Source organism: Lissotriton helveticus, chromosome 12 (assembly GCF_964261635.1).
Source record: "Lissotriton helveticus chromosome 12, aLisHel1.1, whole genome shotgun sequence".
NCBI classification, from domain to species: domain Eukaryota; kingdom Metazoa; phylum Chordata; class Amphibia; order Caudata; family Salamandridae; genus Lissotriton; species Lissotriton helveticus.
The window spans coordinates 463,445,391-463,460,114 of record NC_136073.1 but is presented as its reverse complement, the minus strand read 5'-3'; the positions used below and the strand labels follow the sequence as shown (position 1 = coordinate 463,460,114).

Below are 14,724 nucleotides of genomic sequence, written 5' to 3'. Positions count from 1 at the left end.
CCAAGAAAGTACAGAAAACATTACCATGGCACATTACATTGAATAATTTTGATAGTGTCATGGTGTACAGTCGACAGTCGACGTTTTGATCCCATACAACTTGCTACCGGGATCATCATCAGAACATAAGAATATATGCCCGAGACTAATGCCTGTTGAACAATCACACCAGTAGACCCATGCCCTGGACGGGACTGGGAGCAACTGACAAGGCAAGTGCGTGGGCGCACGCCATAAGAAACCCCTTACAAGGTCCAGTGGGTCCTATAGTGATGTATTTTCCAGTATCCATGGTGAAGGAAGCTGAATTAAATTATAGCAATCCACTTATGAGCTTCGGTGGACATTAGAGTGACAATGTTCGTAGTAGGTTCCCTTGGGGTACAGGATCCAAAAACGATCCGTGTGGCAGTGCTGCAGGATCCGAGTCGGGACCTGAATAAGCCCAGCGGTGAAGTGTGCGCACCGGAACTCCGAGACTGGATGATAGCACTGGACCTGCAGAACGACTATTTCTATACACCTGTCCTGCCGGCCCACCTGTGTTAACTGCGATTTGTGGTGGGACAGGAGCATTCCAGTTCACTGTGCTCTCCTTTGGTCTCACAAGTGCTCCTCAGGTGTTCATGAAATTGATAGCAGTGGTGGCAGTACATTTTGAGAGGTCTGGGGTGGATGTCGTTTCCAACCTGGCTACTGAAGGTAGGCTTCCCCCATGCAGTCGGCAACCATCTACAGCAGTGGTTCCCAAACTTTTTTGTCCTGTGGCTCCCTTGACCTAATCGGCAGTTGGCGGTGGCTCCCCACCATTTTTTTACCGGTGGGCGGGATGAAAGCCGACCACGTATTACCGAACCTATGGAATGCCCTGCCTGAGGCACTCCGTAAGGAGGGGTAACCTGCTCCGTTTCAGGAAAGCCCTGAAAACCAACCTTTTCAGAACAGCACACAGCCTAGCGTAAATCCTGCCCCTCCCTCTACTCTCTCTCAGTACCTCGGTTGTTATGTCTTGTGGTCAAAAGCGCCCTGAGACCTGCAGGTGATTTGGCGCTATATAAACCCGCTATAACAAATAACAAAAATAACGAGTGCCTGCAAAATTATGAATATGTCGCACAAAGCAATCTGAAACCATGGCAGCTATGAGAACCGGACTATAATTTACCCTCACAAGTCACCTTTTATGTGCATTTTTGTTCAATTACGGCGGCGGACTTCACTTACCAATTTCCTAGAGTTGAGCAGAGGTTCCCCACGAGGCACGGCGGGCAGGCAGCAGAAACGAGGCTCAAACGCTGCTCACAACAGGTATGGCCGTATGCCAGTAATGGCGGAGACTCTACCTTCGGAAAGCACGTACAACGTGTACGTAAGCACGCCGCTCATGGCCCAAACCATCATACAGGATGATGAAGGGGGGCATTTCTAACTCCCCCCGTAGGTTCCCAAATCGTGCGCGGTGCACCTGGCCACTCATTGCGGCGCACCGGGGTGCCACGGCGCACAGTTTGGGAACCACGGATCTACAGACTCCGGTGACCCTTCCTTGGGGTTCACAATTAGCATGCCGAAGTCATGCCTGACTCCTTCTCAATGCTCCCCTTCATTGTAGCCATTCTGGACACCGTTCGGTTTTGTGCCTTTCTCCCGGCAAAAAGTCTCCACCAAAAAGAGCGTTACCAAAGGCAAGACACCTGTTCATTATGACCACAGCCTGAACATTCCATAACATACCATAAGTAAGTTTTGTTGCCCTGGACTGCTGAGTGGTCATGACCTCCAAAGTCGGTGTTAACCACTGTTAAGAGCCTGCCTTGTAAATATGGATGTATGGGTGTAGACATGTACAACTGATAGGAAGGGCTATGAACAGCCAGGATCAACCAGCAGCATGTGAGGAAGAAGTGGTACCTGACCATGGAATCTCACCCAACATATGGCAATAAATCTGCTTACTGTCTCTCTTCTTCATAATGCTCTACCTGAACCTTGAATGCAGGCAAACTGTGGTTGGTGCCAGCATTTTCAGCTTGCTGACTGACTGAGATATTTCAAGAGTTCTTATACGAAGTTCTGATTTAAGTGTTATTGACCTCTGCCTAGGCCTTAATGAGTTGTTTGGCGCTCTCCAGCTTGTGCTAACTTATATTAATAACCCGTCCCACAGTTCTGGGTTGGTACCAAGGACGATGGTTATGAGTGAAAGTGTCATTAACAGCCACCACCTGCCCATTTTGTGGGTTATTGCCATTGAACTGAGAACGTAGGCAAACAGTAGTTGCTGCCAGCATTAGAAGTGTTCTGATTGGCTGAGACATAACTCACGGTTCGGCACTGGGCTGTGCTTCTTCGTTGATCCCCTCGTGTTCCTGACCCTTTGACACAGTATCTCAAAGAGGATATCACCGTCAGCTACGTGCTAGCTCCAGACCTCTCCCTGCTCCCTGAGGCTGCAGTTCTACCGATACCTTTCGCGACACCCGCTTCGCGGGTGCCGCTCATCTGCTCCCTGAGGCTGCTCCCTCCTGGTGTGAGCGGCTCCGCAGTCGGCGGAGAGCACACTCGCTCCCAGCAGAGGTCAGCCCAGGTCGAGCTCTTCAGCGAGACTTCAGCGCGTGGAGCCTACCGGGGGACTGCGAGGACCAGCATCCTTCAGTCCACACAGCTGGTGCCTCTTCCCCCGGCGGCCACGCCCCCAGCCTCCACCTTCAATTACGCTTGGGAAATCCTGCAGCTTGGGTGCCTTTCCAGGATATCACCGTCAGCTACGTGCTAGCTCCAGACCTCTCCCTGCTCCCTGAGGCTGCAGTTCTACCAATACCTTTCGCGACACCCGCTTCGCGGGTGCCGCTCATCTGCTCCCTGAGGCTGCTCCCTCCTGGTGTGAGCGGCTCCGCAGTCGGCGGAGAGCACACTCGCTCCCAGCAGAGGTCGGCCCAGGTCGAGCTCTTCAGCGAGACTTCAGCGCGTGGAGCCTACCGGGGGACTGCGAGGACCAGCATCCTTCAGTCCACACAGCTGGTGCCTCTTCCCCCGGCGGCCACGCTCCCAGCCTCCACCTTCAATTACGCTTGGGAAATCCTGCAGCTTGGGTGACTTTCCAGGATATCACCGTCAGCTACGTGCTAGCTCCAGACCTCTCCCTGATCCCTGAGGCTGCAGTTCTACCGATACCTTTCGCGACACCCGCTTCGCGGGTGCCGCTCATCTGCTCCCTGAGGCTGCTCCCTCCTGGTGTGAGCGGCTCCGCAGTCGGCGGAGAGCACACTAGCTCCCAGCAGAGGTCGGCCCAGGTCGAGCTCTTCAGCGAGACTTCAGCGCGTGGAGCCTACCGGGGGACTGCGAGGACCAGCATCCTTCAGTCCACACAGCTGGTGCCTCTTCCCCCGGCGGCCACGCCCCCAGCCTCCTTGTACTTTACAGGCCAAATTACTTCCGCGACGCGGGACGCAGCTCGGGGCGAAGCCCGGGCAAAGGGCGGGCCCTCTGAGGCCCTCAGAGACCGAGTGAGGCCGGGCAGGGCCGTCCCTCTTTCACTTGTGATTAGTGCTCCCTCTGGACTCCCTCATGGCTGAGACTTTGGCGCACCCATCTGCTGATAAGGTAGGGAGTACTATCAATGGTCCCCTTGATAACTATTTTACTAAACATGTAACTGATATTGATAGGGAAAAAAGTCTAGCAGAGCGTAGGGCAGAGCGTCGTCGTTCTGTTGAAAGCGTGAAGAACAAGGCCTCTGCCGACCTTTTTTTGGAGACCTCCATCCTCACTATCAGTTGTACTCCAACTACTGACGACCCTCCTATTCTGGAAAGCTTTCCACTCTTGCTGAGAGACTGTACGCCAACACCTTTGAGTCAGGTATTCGAGTCAGCAAATCTTAGTAATCCTCCCATCCCTTTTTCCCCTGATGCAGCGTTATCTACCAGAACTCCAGTTCAGGCCAAACATGTCCTAACTAAATCAAGGAAACATGTGGAGGTAACCATCCATCGCCCACCACCTGCCAAGAGAAGACGGAAGGGGGGGGATATGATAAAACCAAAGATCAACCACGCGGACTTTGGAAAAACTTCCAAGCGAACCATCAGGTCGGACCCAGCTCCAGTGGCAATCGATGTCGACCCTCCCAAACCGGTTACTCCAAATCCTTGGGCACAAGTACAACAACCAATCAGTGCAAATGGCACAAACAACATTCCTCCCGATCCCTCTCTAACTACTGACCTAAAGTCAGCCTCCTTGGACAATATGGAACATCTTATTAGGTCGTTTATCCTACCGATTATAGAGAGGCTGAGGAGGGTTGAGAAAAAGCTTGAGGTGCTTGAAGCTCGGACCACAGGGGGACCGTCAGGAGGTGCTCCTACACCATCATGTGGGGTAACCTCTTGTGAGCCGAGTACTTCTAAAGGTGCCCCCCAAGTTACACAAACTAAGAACCCTATACATCACAAAGCGCCCACTACCAACGAGGTTCCTACTTCAGCTCCAAAGGTATCCAGCTCAACTCAGGCTGGTCTCATTAAAGCCTCCGTTGGGAATCTCCACCAGAACACAAGGCCTCCCTTCAGATCTACAAGACTGCCCCAGAGAGCCCAACAAACAGAATTGCCTCCGGAAGCGGCCCCATACGTGGTTGTCTTGACGGGAGTGCCCACCCTATCCGACAACAAGAGGGAGGGGCACTTCCAGCTCAAAAACAAAATCATGCACTGGCTAGCCCAGCACCGACCACTTACGCACAACATCAATGGGGAGATTGTGCATGTAAGACGACTTTCATGGTTGGGTAGCAGGGCTAAGGACATTGATGGTGATCTTGTTGTTATTAATTTTAGGGACCCCCGTGCAGTTAATTACATTCTAAACTGGTCCCAGGGTGGGGGTAGTAATTCTGTCACTCCTCGTCCCCTGACCTATTTCTATCCAAGATCTCCGTTGCTCCCTCACACATACACTGGTGGACAGTTACCTATTCACAGTGTATCCCAACTGCCCTATAACCCTGCCTACCTGCCTCAAATTCCACATCTTTACCATGTTGCTGACCCATTGGGGTGGAACACAATACCGGCTCGCCCAAGAAGTGACCGCAATAGCAGAATGGACTATTTGAGACCATTTACACCCCTAGAGATTACTAATAGGTTTGATGTCTTTTCGGGATTGGACACCTGTGATTGAAGTTTACAGCATGATCAGTACACAGGTGCCCAAATAAAATTACTGTCTACTGATATGCAAGGTGGGAGAATCAATCCCAAGAATCCACCCCACGATTTGTCACCCACTACTGTGCCCCCTCTTCTTATTCACCCCCCCCGGTTTTAACTGGGTGTACCCCAAGTCTGTCTATTCTCTCATGGAACATAGCGGGCCTACAAAACAAACTAGATACCCAGGATTGGGTGTCCTTCATTGACACCCAAGAGGTTTGCATGTTCCAGGAGACATGGGCTCGGGAGGATAAATGGCGTCTGGGATACGCGAGCTTTACCATTCCAGCTAAATGGGAGGGGAGAGGACGACCGTCTGGGGGGCTCTGCATTTGGGTGGCATCGCATCTGGGCTGCAAGGCTAGAGCCCTCAACACCAATTCACTGGATGTCCAGTGTGTACTACTAGAATGGCCAAACCACTCAAAAATTGCACTGATTAATGTCTATTCCAGACCAGTGGGACCTTCAAAACCATCTCCCACATTCGAGGAACTTTCTGCATTCCTCCCACACCTCCCAAAGGGTGTTTTGATCGTGGTAGGGGGCGACTTCAACTGCCAGTTTGAACCGCTTACTCTGACAATGGAGGGAGCACTCGGGGAAGAGGATGATCAGTGGGGCATTCCTCAACTGGAGGGCCCCCCGCCAAATCATGGTCGCCCCTAGCGACACAAATTTTGGCATTTACCCTTAGTAATTCCTTGAGGGCCTGTAACGGTAGATGCGGGAAGGACATTCCCGCCAAACCGACCTTTAATAGGGTTGGTCACGAGTCACATCTGGATTACGTCTTGGTCCAGACCTTGGACTGGAGCAGGGTCTTGACCTTTGACGTGGTACCTAGAAGTGAGAGTGACCATAATGCTCTGATCCTATCCCTGGCTCTGCCATCTGAACTTAAGATTGACCAGTTGGATCAACCGTTACTAAAGGATAACTTAATCCTAACAAATGATAGGCGCAGAGTCCGATGGACTAAACTCTTAGACAATCCTGCCCATATCCCGGAGCTCTATGAGAGAATACTCCCCACATTAGAATCCGTGGAGACAATTATAAATCATTCCCACTCCGAAGATTTATTGAGGAAGTTGGGTAAACTCCATAAGGATTTGGTGGGAACCCTTGCGGATCTCTTGAACCCAGTGGTGAGGAAAGGGCCTAACAGGGCACAAAGGCAGTCTTGGTACAATCCAGCTTGTAGGGAGGCAAAGGGCAAACTGATTGAGGCGCTGAAGCACCCAAGGGACCCAGGGATAATTAGGTCAAGGAGGGCCAGTCTAAAGCAAGCCATTCATAATGCGAAGGTGGCTTGGGACCACACAAATTGGGAAAGCATGTTGTCCTCTCTTAAGATAAAAGACACCCGCAAATTTTGGCAAACTGTGAAAACAGGCTCATCAGTGCCGACTCAAGCAATTGAGGCCAACATTGCGGCCGCGGTTTGGGAGGACCACTTTCGCTGCCTCTACGAAGAGGCGGCCTTGGGTCCGCCGGAGCACCATTTGTGCGTACCAATGGGACATTCTTTGCTGTTGGGTTCCCCAAATGTCCGTCACTCAAGTGTGGAAGAAGCTGACCCCTTGCAGTTCTCTTTGGGTGAGATTATTGCGGTAATAGCAAAACAACCATCAGGGAAAGCCCCGGGGTTAGATAGAATTCCGGGCGACTTATTTAAACATCAACCCACGATCTGGGCTCCATACTTGCTAATTATTTTTAATGCAATTCTTGCAGGAATGGCGGTCCCTAGTACTTGGCTGGGAGCAGAGATTGTCCCAATCTTCAAGAAGGGCTCTCCTCTGCTCCCAGCCAACTACAGGCCAATCAGCCTGATTGATGTCTCGCAAAAGCTCTTTGCGAGGCTGATTCTTGACCGCCTTCAGGACTGGATGACTGATCATTCAGTGTTGAGTACATTCCAGGCGGGTTTTAGGAGTAAGGTCTCGACCACGGATCAACTTTTTAGGCTGGCCCTTATTTTTTGGAAGACGGTGAGGCTGGAGGGGGGCACGTTATATACCGTCTTTGTCGACCTTAGAGCGGCATTCGATCTTGTTCCACGGAGCAAACTGTGGACGGTACTTGCCAAACTTGGGCTCCCCCAACCTCTTTTAGATATTATTATCCGTCTACATACTGAAAACTTTGCGCAGGTAAGGTGTGGGAGATTGGGACGTCTCTCTAACAGATTCCCCGTTGACAGAGGGGTAAGGCAGGGCTGCGTCCTAGCGCCGACTCTGTTCTTTGTCAATGGGGTAATCGATTTTTTAAATACCATTGACAACACAGATGCACCGCGGCTGGGTGGCACTAGGGTGCCCGCGATTATGTTCGCGGACGACACCTTACTGCTCTCAAAATCCCCTATGGGGATTCAACGAGTTTTGGCAGGGTTTGAGGCATTTTGTCAAGAACATGGACTTGAAATAAATGCCTCAAAAACTAAGTATATGATCTTTAACCCACCCAAAAAGACACGCCCTAACCCACTTATAGGTGCTAACCAACTAGAAAGAGTCTACACTTTTGAGTATTTGAATGTGACTATCAATGATAAATTTGATTGGGGTGATCATCAGGCCAAGTCACATCTTAGATTGGCTCAATTATCCGGGGGTATCATTAGGCTGGCAAATTCCAACTTATCAACCATCAGGCCGATAGCCCCTCCGCTGGAGATCTATAGACTCCAGGCCAGAGGAGCGATTCTCCATGGTAGCGAAATGTGGGGGTATGCTTGCAAAAAAGATCTAGTCACCCTAGAAAATAAATTTCTTAGGCAGCTATTAAAACTACCGACAAGCACTCCACTCCTGCCGCTCAGGTTGGATCTGGGCCTAAAACCCCTTGACCAAGTGGTGGGTGTGAAACCTTTAACATTCTGGAGAAGACTATGGACAACCCCGGAGCTAGCTAACTATAGGCAGGAACTGAAGGGAATTCTTGCATTACCGGATGCAGAAAATATCCCATGGTTCAAATACATCAAAACTGAATTTGACCGATTGGGCTTTTCGTCCCTGTGGAACGATCCTTTAGTCGCCTGCCAGAGCATGCCCCGCAAACATCTTGTGGCCACGTTCTATGCATGCAATTTGGCATCCCACATCCAGGGTACACGCCCAGACTCACTGGTAGATAAATTCCTTCTGGTAAAGGATTCTTACAAGTTTGAGCCAGTTCTGGATGATATCTTCCCAAATCTGGCCCGGAAGCTGTTCCTCCAATGGCGATATAGTACTCTGCCGTTAAGAGCATTTACGAGTAAATGGAAACAATCGAACCCGGAGAATTGCCCGGGCTGCAATTGTAGGCTGGAAGACGAACTCCATCTAGTCTTCTTTTGTCCCGCCTACTCTGCAGCTAGAAGATTCTGGGTAGTCCCCCTATGTAAGAATCCAGGGTTTCGTGGATGCTCTGAGGCCTTTCGAATCCTCAAAACCGATTTGTCTAAGGTAACTGTGTTTGTAATGGCGAAGTTTTTAGAGGCAGCCTGGCACAAGAGACTACGCCTAATCGCTAGGATACCCTGATTCCTTGCCTGTTTGTGTCCCACTTATCCTGCAAATTATGAAATTGTATGCAAAAGTTATTTTTACCATGTTTTTAATATCTTTTAGCTTAATTTTGGATTGACTGGTTGTATATTGTTAGCATTTATTATGAGCCTGATTTCGTACTGCTTCTTTGACTATGTAATGGATTTTGTATTTTATGGGTTCTCAGGGGCCTGGAGGTATGATGGGTTTTTTTTGTATTAATTTTATTGTATCTTTTATGGCAGAATTGCCGAAATGAAGATTATCGAATCGAATCGATAACGATTTATTATGCTTTTCCTTTCAAACGTGTTACCTTGTGTCTTATTTTGTAAAGAAGGCCTTTTTGTGCTAAATATATATATATTTTTAATATTTCCTCTACAGAATATTTGAACTTTATTGGTCTTCATTCAGTCGGCCCTGCATTTGATTCCAGTTACTAAACAACTTTTTCACTCTGCTTCCACAAAATAAACAGGTAAGCAAATCCCATCGTGCCATTATAAGTCTCTTTTTTTTATCACTGGCATAAGCTGTGTTGTCACCACATTCTTGTTTCATCTATTGCTTTCCACACACACTTTTTATTTGTAAGCATGCATTAATATACTTTTCTTCTGTAAAACAAACAATATACCCTTTTTGGTGTTCTGAGTACTTTACAAACGTTGCATTGAGTTAATGTTGACATTGAAGGGATATGACTTTTGGTAATATGTAGGGTGGTGCGACCTACTGATATAGATATAGACTAATTTGGAGACAGAACATTACCATTATGAAATTCGATGCGCTATTCAAATCTACTGATTGCTTGATTGAATAGCAGATTCGCAGGATACCACTTAAGCTGTTTGTCGGATATCACTTTGTATCTGTACTTTAACATATACTTAGAATGGGCTTTATGCCAAAACGTGGTCCGCATTTGATGGCTTTCTTTTCTATCCCGATTCCCTGCCCCTTATTCAGTCGACCTAAGTGCCGCCTTCGACACTGTCAATCATAACATCCTACTTCATCGTCTCGGAGAAATAGGAGTGACCGGGACCGCCCTCAGTTGGATGAGTTCCTTTCTGACTGACAGATCCTTCAAGGTTTTGAGAGAGACTTCTCCTCGCCAGTAGACCACTTAATTGCGGAGTGCCTCAGGGCTCGTCCCTGAGTCCCACCCTTTTTAATGTCTACCTACGCCCCCTAGCTGATGTCGTCCGCCCATTTGGTGTAAAGATCGTTTCCTATGCGGACGACACGCAGCTAGTGGTATCTCTGGATCCCCCCCTAAACTCTCAACACAGCCTACACAGATGTCTGGAAGCAGTCGCCACCTGGATGTCCAGCTCTTGTCTTAGGCTTAATGGGGAAAAAACTGAGATAATGCTCCTGGGTAATAACATCGCCAAAACCATCGACCCCATCTGGCCCTCCTGCTTAGGCAACCCCCCGCAACCCAAGGAGCAAATCAAGAGCCTGGGCATCTGGCTTGACCACACTCTGTCCTTCAACCATCAGGCCACTAAGCTAGCTGCGACCTGTTTTGGCCTGATGAGACTGCTCCGCAAAATTCTCCCTTTGCTTCCATTCCACTCAAGACAAATCGTGGTTCAAGGACTGATCCTCTCCCGCCTCGACTGTGGAAATGCCTTATATCTTGGAGCACCCCAATCCACAATCAACAGACTCCAGGTTATTTAAAATTGCGCAGCAAGAATTCTTCTGGATATCCCCCGCCGAACGTCAGTAAGAGCCAGACTGAGAGATCTTCACTGGCTCCCGGTGAGATCTAGAATCGAGTTTAAGAGCATGTGCATTGCACACCGCTCTTACTGGGGAACAGGCCCCCCCATTAACTCTCCCCTTGTGAAAACCTACCAGCCCACTCGTTCTCTCAGATCTGCGACCTCCTACCTCGCCTCAGTACCACGCATCAGGAAGGCCAGATGTGGTGGTCGTTTGCTCTCCTACAACCTGGCCAAGATCTGGAACTCCCTCCCTCTCAATCTCAGATCCGAACCCAACCTCCTCACCTTCCGAAAAACTCTCAAAACCTGGTTATTCAGCAAATCCTCTGTTTAAAACCAAACCTAGCCTCCCTCTTCCTACCCCTCCGGATTAGCTCAATTTTTCTACAGCGCTGGGACGCCCCTGGGTAGCCATCGCGCTCTACAAATCCTCATTCCATTCCATTCCATGTGGCTTTCCTATCTATTTTTGTCTTTGTCCCACACATGTAGAATTTATGATAGGAAACTATTTCTTATTTGTCAGGTTTCTGTTTCATTTCAATTTTAGCACTCTCTGGGAGTTCATCGCCTTCAGTCATCTCTCCCCAGCCTCTTTGCCCCCAGCTCACGCTCTTCCTGCTTGCTTTCTACACTTATCAGGTTCTCTCCTTCCTTCCCATTCCACACTAACTTTTTATTTTTTTAATTGAATTTAGAATGGCCTAGCAGATGTACAGTTCTATTCGACTCTCGCTTCTGTCCATTTTTGCAGTATACCGCACATACTTTATTTCCTTCTTTACTATTTGAATATGACATTGACCATCTTGGAATGGAAAATGAATTTTAAAGTATGACGGAAAAAAAACCAAGATGGCTGCTAGTGTGTCAGCATGCTTGCACATGCTCAGTCAGCCATCTTTATATGTTTTTTGTTTTTCTCTTTCAAAGACAGGTTGCCCATGACTGTCCATGCCTGGACAACACATTTTGGAATGCTTTTTGGTTTTACTTTCTTTATATTGTTTTTGTTCCATTCCAAGTATCCATTTTGACATCACAGGTGAGCAAGTCGTATGCCTATGTGCTAACATACCGGCAGCCATCTTGGACTTTTTTGTTGTTGTACTTTATTATTAATAAACCAGGCAAAGATGGCAGACAGCTATTTTCGTACGTAACTTAAAAATAAACTACAAGCAGTGACAAAAGCAAACCAGCATTGTCAAAGCCAATAGCTTTGTTCCTGAGTTTTACAGGCGAGACCCAATGGCTTTTGAAATGGTTGTTTTTGCATTTTATTTTATACGAAAATGAGTGCAGAGCTGAACGAGTCTACACACTCACAAAAGTGAGTAACAGATTGACAATTCAATTTAAAAAATACAATTACATGCGACAGTCATGGAATATAAAAGGAACATTTCACATGCCCGTTTGGTGACATGCACTATACAACGAAAGACCCATAGGTCCCACTACTCATCCTTGTTGAATTTATATTGGCGTAAAGAGTGCTGGGTTGGATGATGGGAGCTGTGGCAAGTCAGCAGTTCATGTCTTTCGATTTTTGCTGGATGAGTATCATTCATATTAGATTTTGGTTTTAAATATGCATTGGCTTTGGTCTAATTATTGCAATTTGAGCTCCATAGGATAGGGCCTTCCATTTTTCACGCGTGTTTCTCTTCAAATTTTATTATTGCATGAGGATCCCAGCCTCTGTCTAAGTGTGCGTGTGACTTGAGACATGGTTTATATTCTTAACATTTTGCTGTGTGGTTGGCTTTTGATAATTTCTCAGCGTTTGTAGTGAATATTTTTATTTTTCTCTTAATATATAAAAACCTTTTGGTGGATATTTTCTGAGCGCTTGGCACTCTTACAAGTGCCAGCTCTTCCAGGGCACCATATAGGATGACCGTGTGATTGTTTTGCATTGTTTTGTCAGATTTTAAAATGAGTTTCTTTGGCATGATTCCATTATTTTTGGAACTCAATCGAAAGACATACAGTGTTAACGTGTACTGGTCCAGTGTAGCACCTGGCGAAGGTTTGCAGGGCGGTGAATCTGCAGGATTCATTGAGTTAAGGTTCTTCAATTTCTACCCCCCGCAGCCTAAATCACAGGCAAACAGTATCTGACCAGCCTCTACCTGCGGGGACTATTCATGACACATTTCTATAGTTAAGCCTTTGCTACCTATTTCAGACATTTCAAGTATGACAGTGAAGCAATAATGAGGTAGTGAAACAGTCACGTCAGACATTATCGATATTACAACTCGTTCCTCGCCTATTCTGCTCGCTATAGAAAGGGGGGCATTAGCAGACTTACTGACCAAAAGTGAAGATGCTATTTTTGCTCATTGTTTCCTACTGCTCTTGAATTTCTTTGTTTCCAGGTGTAAAACATTTAGATGATCAAAATGTAGAATAATGTCAATAAGATTGAGGTTGTAATTCCAGATTGTGCAGAGTTCAAGTTGGAAAATGTACATAATTGTGCTAAATGTTATTTTTCTATATCTTTATTACATCTATTTTTACCTTGTTCCAATTCAGAGATGTAGGTTGTAAATCAGTTTTCAAAAATGGCACAAAAATACATACCGCTGTAGTGCTACTCTTTATTACTTGAAGCAAGTATTGTTTTAAAATAATATGAGCAGTCATACTGTCAGGTAACTACTTAATGAAACGTTTGAGGGAGAGACTTGCAGAGTTTATGCCTAACTCCTGACAATGTCTCTCCGGCATGTGTGCCATCAACACATTGTTGAGGTTAAAAGAGCACATGGATCTGAAAGTCTTGACATTCTTTGGTTTGTCACGTGAAAAACGCCTTTAAGGATAAAAGTACTGAACTTTAAGTCTTTCAGTTGCTTTTTGTACTATCTTCAAGGGATTTAACAGTTTGCGTGGGATTAAAGCTCATTTCTTTGAGAGATATTAGTCTCGCTATCCCATTGTTCCTGATGGTAATATTTGATTAGATTCTATTATTCAGGTTAGATCTTTAAATACCTCAAAGTTCTTTCTTTTTTGTTATCATTGAAGCTTATGTGATGCATATGTTGGTACCAGTGCATTTGTTCCACTCATCACGTTTTAAACACCATGTTAGATTTCCATATTGTACGCCTCTATGTATTCAGTCTGGCATGTCTGCTAGCAAGTTTTTGCCTCTACACAGATGAGAAAGCACCAGATCATGGACTTTGATTTCGAAGTTTTTAGGAGGAATGATTTAACCTTAGCCTGAAAACAATATTGAGCTCAATCCCGGTGCTCTGAGTTTTTCAGGCAATGTGGGGGCGTGAACTGGATAGAGGTCCCTGACACTGGTGAAGTTTAGGATTTTGGTGTTCGTGGACACTGTCAATACTGAATTTTAGGGGTTTGGCATTCATGGAGAGTTTTTGAGCTGTTTAGATTAGATTCATGTCTTCAGAATAGGTTTTGTGCTTTTCTGGAGGAGTTAGCTATAAGAAAGAATTTAGTTGGTTGCGTTTAGCTTGAAATATATGCTCGACATTAAGGCAATATCCAAGTCAGTGAATATCTTTAAGGGATGGACGCAGCCTTAAGTGTGACTTGTGTATAATCAGCCCATTGATAGATTTTTTTTTCGTTGCTTGTCTGTAGTACTTCCAGTAGTTCAATGTAAATATTTAAGCTGAGGAAGAGGTTGTGGATTCCTGAGGTACCCCTGTGAAGCTGCTAAAATCTCGATGTGCTCATCTGAACTAGCTGAATTCGAAGCTGAACCACTGGAGCATGGGTTTGCATGTGTTGATTTCTGTCTAATGGTTGACCTTGCTACGAGCTGCTGACCAGCGGAGTAGAATAGGGAGGTATTGCTCATTGTTGTCCACCATGTTTGGGTCATTGTCTATGGCTTGCATCAATGCAATATCCTTGCTTCATCAGTGCTGAACCCAGACTGCTAGTCTCAAAAGTCTCAAAGTTCTTCAGAATTTCATAGTGCTCATAGTATCGACAAGAGCAACTGAACATGCCTCTATCAATCTGGATAATATAAATGCATTACTGCGGTCTCACTTTTGTAAAATTAACTTTACTAATTAGATTTGATTAACACACAACACAGGTGTACATTCCAAAGTTAGCATTCATGGATAGCATATGCTTTAACACTTTGGTTACAATCAGCGGTCATGCTGTCCCGCCCCCCCCCCTTTCGAGGGCTCCCCTGCAGCTCCTCGACCA

The 14,724-nt window shown here is 46.7% G+C and overlaps 1 protein-coding gene across 1 annotated transcript in view; it reads left to right on the top strand.

The window, feature by feature from the left end:
• BBS2 (Bardet-Biedl syndrome 2) overlaps positions 1 to 14,724 on the top strand; it is a 353,876-nt gene that overhangs the window by 50,972 nt on the left and 288,180 nt on the right. The window contains exon 3 of the mRNA XM_078670690.1: positions 9,152 to 9,245. The gene's annotated coding sequence lies outside the window, so the exon portion shown is untranslated. The remainder of the gene's footprint in view (positions 1 to 9,151; positions 9,246 to 14,724) is intronic.